Raw genomic sequence first — 7,036 nt, 5'->3', positions numbered from 1 at the left:
CCGGCCCTGGGGCCGGAGGGGACAAGCCTCTCCGGCCCGCGTCACATACTTCTCTTCCTCCTCCTCCTCCTCCTCCTGCGCCGTCGCCGCCGCGGTCCCGGGGGCTCCCACTGCTAGGACCTGGCTCTCCTCCCGGATACCCTCACACCCCAGCCAAGCCAAGAAGGGGCTCGTGCCTGCGCCGCCCCCGACCTCGGGGCCATTAATCACGCGCGCCCCGGTTGCGCGCAGCGCCAACACCTTGCGCGGGGGTCACGTCTGGGGCAGCGGGCTGAGCGGTGAGGGAGAGGGGAGCAGGAGGCGAGAGGCCGAGACGCGCCGGGCCGGCGGTGCGGCCACTGGCCGTTCAGCTTGCCCCAGGACGCCCCCGGGCAATTGCGGCGGGCAATAGTGAGCCAGGCCCGGAGGCGGGCGAAGCGTTGGAACCGCGCTGCGCAGGCCCCGAGCAGTTTGCTACCTGGCGGTGGCCACGCAACCACCTGTCCTCCGCCCTCGGGGCACCCGCTGGCTTCGCGCTGGGCGCCTTCTCCAGCCCCCGCCGCCCCCGCCCGGCGGGGACCACTCGGGCGCGCCCCACCCGCATGCCCCGGCTACAAACAGCTGGGCTCCGTAGGCGGCTGGTTCTGCGCCTCGCTGTCCGGCGCGCCCCCTCCGCAGCCGCCGGGGAACCCAGCTCCTCGCACCTCCCGCACGAGGAGGACTCCCCCCTCCAGGGCCGGGCGGGAGGCGCATGGGGGCTTAGGGACAGCCGCCGCAGGCGCCTGGGGAACAGCGGTGCGCCCGGTGGCCGCGACAGAAATTAGGGTACATGCTCGTTAATTGGTTCCACTATCAGCCGCCGTCTGCCTCCCGTGTGCACGGATCAAACCTTAATTGGTCTTTACATTTATCATGGTGAATTGCGAACCTACAAACAAGCCCTAGTCGCTGCTTCAGCAGAAAAGGCGCTCCTCCTCCCTCCGGGGCCCAGGCAGAGTTGTGGCGGCGGCGCTAGTGGTTGTTTAGACATCTTTATCTCTCGTGAGTTGGGTCGAGGAAGAACTGCACGGTTTCCACCTGATGGAGGGAGCCACGTCACTCCGGGCCCCAGGAACCCCGCCGAAGGCACTTGGTTAGCTTCCCAGCCCTCCTCTCCGCGGTTGCCTCAGCGTTCATTTTACCACACCTCGCCAGGGATCCAGCAAAGTCCGCCCCAGTCCTCATTCCGCACGCCCTCCCATAGCGACCTCCACATTCCTCTCGCCCCAGGCCAGAGCCCAATAGCAGTTGTAACATCTGGGCCCCATATTTGGACTACGTGGGAAGAATCCGGAAAAACCAGCCTCTGAAGGAAGAGGGGAAATTGGTGGGGAGGAAGCCAGAGGGTGGTGAGTCCAGAACCCTGGGGTCAGTAAGTGCCTTTTGGAAGCATCAGGCCAGTCATAGGTTTCCTGCAGAGTGCTAGTTCAGTCTTCGAAAATCTCCCCAGATTGCTTCAGGTTAGAAAAAGTATTTCCCTTAATACCTATTCTCCTGAAACTGTTCCAAAAAATAGAAATGGAAGGAGAACTTCCAAACTCATTTTATGAGGCCACCATTACCTTGATCCCAAAACCAAAGACGCCATCAAAAAGGAGAATTACAGACCAATATCCTTGATAAACATGGATGCACAAATTCTCACCAAAGTACTAGCCAATAGGGTCCAACAGTACATTAAAAGGATTATTCACCATGACCAAGTGGGATTTATCCCTGGGCTGCAAGGCTGGTTCAACATCCACAAATCAATCAACGTGATACAATACATTAACAAAAGAAAGAACAAGAATCATATGATCCTCTCAATAGATGCAGAAAAGGCATTTGACAAAGTACAGCATCCTTTCTTGATCAAAATTCTTCAGAGTAGAGGGATAGAGGGTACATACCTCCATATCATAAAAGCCATCTATGAAAAACCTACAGCCAATATCATTCTCAATGGGGAAAAGCTGAGAGCTTTTCCCCTGAGGTCAGGAACGCGGCAGGGATGTCCGCTCTCACCACTGCTATTCAACATAGTATTAGAAGTCCTAGCCACAGCAATCAGACAACAAAAAGAAATCAAAGGCATCCAAATCGGCAAAGAAGAAGTCAAACTCTCACTCTTTGCAGATGATATGATACTGTATGTGGAAAACCCCAAAGACTCCACCCCAAAACTGCTAGAACTCATACAGGAATTCAGGAAAGTAGCAGGATATAAAATCAATGCACAGAAATCAGTGGCATTCCTATACACCAACAACAAGACAGAAGAGAGACAAATCAAGGAGTCGATCCCATTTACAATTGCACCCAAAACCATAAGATACCTAGGAATAAAATTAACCAAAGAGGCAAAGAATCTGTACTCAGAAAACTATAAAATACTCATGAAAGAAATTGAAGAAGACACAAAGAAATGGAAAAACGTTCCATGCTCATGGATTGGAAGAACAAACATTGTGAAGATGTCAATGCTACCTAGAGTAATCTACACATTCAATGCAATCCCCATCAAAATACTATCCACCTTTTTCAAAGAAATGGAACAAATAATCCTAAAATTTGTATGGAACCAGAAGAGACCCCGAATAGCCAGAGGAATGTTGAAAAAAAAAAGCAAAGCTGGCGGCATCACAATTCCGGACTTCCAGCTCTATTACAAAGTTGTCATCATTAAGACAGTATGGTACTGGCACAAAAACAGACACATAGATCAATGGAACAGAATAGAGAGCCCAGAAATGGACCCTCAACTCTATGGTCAACTCATCTTTGACAAAGCAGGAAAGAATGTCCAATGGAAAAAAGACAGTCTCTTCAATAAATGGTGTTGGGAAAATTGGACAGCCACATGCAGAAGAATGAAACTGGACCATTTCTTTACACCACACACAAAAATAGACTCCAAATGGTTGAAAGACCTAAACGTGAGACAGGAGTCCATCAAAATCCTAAAGGAGAACACAGGCAGCAACCTCTTTGACCTCAGCCTCAGCAACTTCTTCCTAGAAACATCGCCAAAGGCAAGGGAAGCCAGGGCAAAAATGAACTATTGGGATTTCATCAAGATAAAAAGCTTTTGCACAGCAAAAGAAACAGTCCACAAAACCAAAAGACAACCGACAGAATGGAAGAAAATATTTGCAAATGACCTATCAGATAAAGGGCTAGTATCCAAAATCTATAAAGAACTTATCAAACTCAACACCCAAAGAACAAATAATCCAATCAAGAAATGGGCAGAAGACATGAACAGACATTTTTCCAAAGAAGACATCCAAATGGCCAACAGACACATGAAAAAGTGCTCCACATCGCTCGGCATCAGGGAAATCCAAATCGAAACGTCAATGAGATACCACCTCACACCTGTCAGAATGGCTAAAATTAACAAGTCAGGAAATGACAGATGTTGGCGGGGATGTGGAGAAAGGGGAACCCTCCTACACTGTTGGTGGGAATGCAAGCTGGTGCAACCACTCTGGGAAACAGTATGGAGGTTCCTCAAACAGTTGAAAATAGAGCTACCCTATGATCCAGCAATTGCACTACTGGGTATTTACCCCAAAGATACAAATGTAGGGATCCGAAGGGGTACGTGCACCCCAATGTTTATAGCAGCAATGTCCACAATAGCCAAACTGTGGAAAGAGCCAAGATGTCCATCGACAGATGAATGGACAAAGAAGATGTGGTATATATACACAATGGAATATTATGCAGCCATCAAAAGGAATGAGATCTTGCCATTTGCAACGACGTGAATGGGACTGGAGGGTGTTATGCTAAGTGAAATAGGTCAATCAGAGAAAGACATGTATCATATGACCTCACTGATATGAGGAATTCTTAATCTCAGGAAACAAACTGAGGGTTGCTGGAGTGGTGGGGGGTGGGAGGGGGGCTGGGTGATAGACATTGGGGAGGGTATGTGCTATGGTGAGCACTGTGAATTGTACAAGACTGATGAATCACGGATCTGTACTTCTGAAACAAATAATGCAATATATGTTAAGAAAAAAAAAAGAAGAAGATAGCAGGAGGGGAAGAATGAAGGGGAGTAAGTCAGAGGGGGAGACGAACCATTAGAGACGATGGACTCTGAAAAACAAACTGAGGGTTCTAGAGGGGAGGGGGTGGGGGGATGGGTTAGCCTGGTGATGGGTATTAAAGAGGGCATATTCTGCGTGGAGCACTGGGTGTTATGCACAAACAATGAATCATGGAACACATCGAAAACTAATGATGTAATGTATGGTGATTAACATAACAATAAAAAATTATAAAAAAAAAAAGAAAAAGTATTTCCCATTTCCCCATCAGGGAATAGCCATTTAAGTATCCACAGCTGAAATGATCAATTTCTAGTAAGTGGGTAGATGGAATAGGTTATAAACGAAGATCTGACGGACCCATCTATACATGGAGGAATGACTGACATGTGGGTAGATGTGGGATGAGCACTGGGCATTGAACCTGATGTCTGGTGCAGGCTCTACCCACAGCAGAGGAAAGCATCTTCAGCCTACCTCCACTGGGGAGACAGATTTATCTAAAGATGTAAAAGGCAGGGTAGGGAGGCTTCAGCATCTGTTGATTCTTTTTTCTTTTAGGGGTCATGGTTGTTAGATTTTTACCTTCACCTACACTCTTGGCAGGAGGACATAGTCACAGTTTTGCCCTCCTTGTGACTCCCAGACTCTAATTTCCCAAGTGAGTTGGTGACTTGACACCAACTTCAAAGTGTTGCCACTTTCATGTAGCCTAGGTTCAAACGATTGCTAGCCATTAAAAGAAAGGATCTAGGTAGGTCTTCTTGCTATGATGAGCACATCTTTCAGGCGACAGGAAAACTGGGAGCTTTCCAGCAACGGGATTTCACATGGGTGTTGCCACTCTTCCCTGTAGGCTGGTGATCTGTGCTCTTGGGGTGGCCCAGGTATTTAGGATCCCTCCTATCCACAATTCCGACACACCCCAGGGGTACCCCTGATAGGACATTCTCCCACTCATCAACTTACCCCCAGTGTTCAATATCAAATCTAAAGGTGGAAATCATTTGTAACCTATGAAAAGTGCTCCATGGAAATATCATATCTCAACTCATTCACACTAACTTTTGCTTTTTCATAAAGAGGAGCAATCTAATTACTTTAAGGGTCTGTGAGTCATCCTGAATCTCTTTTGGTTGATAGTGGATTTTTTTCACTGAATTCTATGAAATTCCAAACAGAAACCTGGGATCCAAATAGCTTGAAGTCTATTTGTTGAGTGACTGGCTGAAGGGCTGAAGTGACCTGTGGACAGAGCCAATCATTAAGAATCTAATCAAGTAGTGACTCCAGCAGATATAACTATTTTGCCTGTGATTCTGTTGTTGTTCAGGGCTGGGCGAAGGCTGGAGCCTGACAGCTGGTGAATTGTACTGACTTTCCATTTAGAGCTCAAGGATAATGCTCAGTAATGGAGTCAAAATTTGACTTGTGACCTGGCATTTTATCACCACATGTGAAAGCTTTGTTGAAACTGAGAGAGTTATTTTGTTTGAAAAATGCAGTTCTTGTGGGCATGCTTGAACATGTTTAAAATTTAAAGTCTATCCTGGGCCCACCAGGATGTTAGACAACCCGCCCCCCCTCCGCCACTGCCCCCAGTCAAAGGGCTGCTATACTTTTCCTTCAGAGCTGGAAGAGGAGCAGACAGCAAACAGCGTGAAAGCAAGATGATTTTTAGTGCCTCAGAGTTCACCCAATGCAAGGATCACCTCTAAATGGGAGGAAATGACTTAGTTTCCACACATGGTTGGCCAGCCACTATACTCCCGAGAAAGTCAACGAGAGGGACAAATGCAAGCTGTCAGCATCCCTGTTAAGAACATTCTGTGGAGGCACACATACATTCAACACAAGACATTGGGTGGTTCTTGGTCACCACAAACCCAGGTTGAATTTGAACCCATGACCGTCTGGGGAAAGAGTATGGCAGCCCTTTAATGGACTTTACTGGTCCCTGAACTGCTACATGTGAGGCTGTCTTGTTTTTTAGTTCTTTATCCTTTTAAAATTAGAACAGGGCTATGATGAGCCAATTTACTGCCGTTCTGTGTAATTTAGGTTATTCACTCAGTGAAATGTAGAGGATGAGAGCACAGTTAAGGCTGCGTATTTCAACTTCAGAGAAAGATCTCAATTTATTTCTGCCAAAATGTTAATAGTTTTACTGGACATAAAACATTAGAGAAGCATGTCCTGCCTCCCTGAGATAGCTGTTGATCCTAAAGGAGCTGTACTTCAAGGTTTCTTGCTTTTTTTTTTTTTTTTTTTTTTACTTATGGTTGGCCGTGCCTCTCTCTCCCACTCCCCACAGGCATGGTCTGTTGGGACTGAGGAGTAATGATTTCCTGGTTTGGGACCTGGTGAAGCAAAAACATCACTCTCTCTCAGAGTTTTGAGAGCTCTATCAAAGTTTGACCCTCATGTTTTCTTTGGTATTTTCAGTGTGACGCTCACACCACAGGGCTGGAACGCTCGCTGATTAAAGACATTTTGGGAATGATATTATGACTGCACGATTTCATTCTAATTCGGAGCCTTGCTTTAGAATTTGACAGCTATTATTGGCTCTCCTTTGAAGCATTAAAGCATTTTGTTTTTCAGTGCTAGATGGGAATTTACTTCCTCATTCCCAGTCTAAAGGGTAAGTGTCAGCAAGCCTGCAGACGGACATGGCTGGGGCTCTGTCATCCCAGGCCTGAGATCTGAAATGCTTGCTCACAAGATGCTCTACCAGTGATGCAGGTAACCTATAGAACCTCGTGCACCAGTTCTGCATGTTTAGCAAGAGCTACAAGCTGGAGATGAAAAATGACATTCTTTTTAACTCCACCATCAAAAATGAAATCTGATCTAGGTGGAGAAGCTGGTTGCCAGGGTAGGGAATGAATGGGTGAAGAAGGAAGGACGTTGGGCTTCCTTGACCTTGGGGAACACTGTGTTATGTCAGGCACAAAGAAAATCACTGCCGCTTC

This window comes from Zalophus californianus, chromosome 7 (assembly GCF_009762305.2).
Source record: "Zalophus californianus isolate mZalCal1 chromosome 7, mZalCal1.pri.v2, whole genome shotgun sequence".
Classification (NCBI taxonomy): Eukaryota; Metazoa; Chordata; class Mammalia; order Carnivora; family Otariidae; genus Zalophus; species Zalophus californianus.
The sequence above is the reverse complement of the archived record's forward strand: the minus strand, read 5'-3'. Positions refer to the sequence as shown.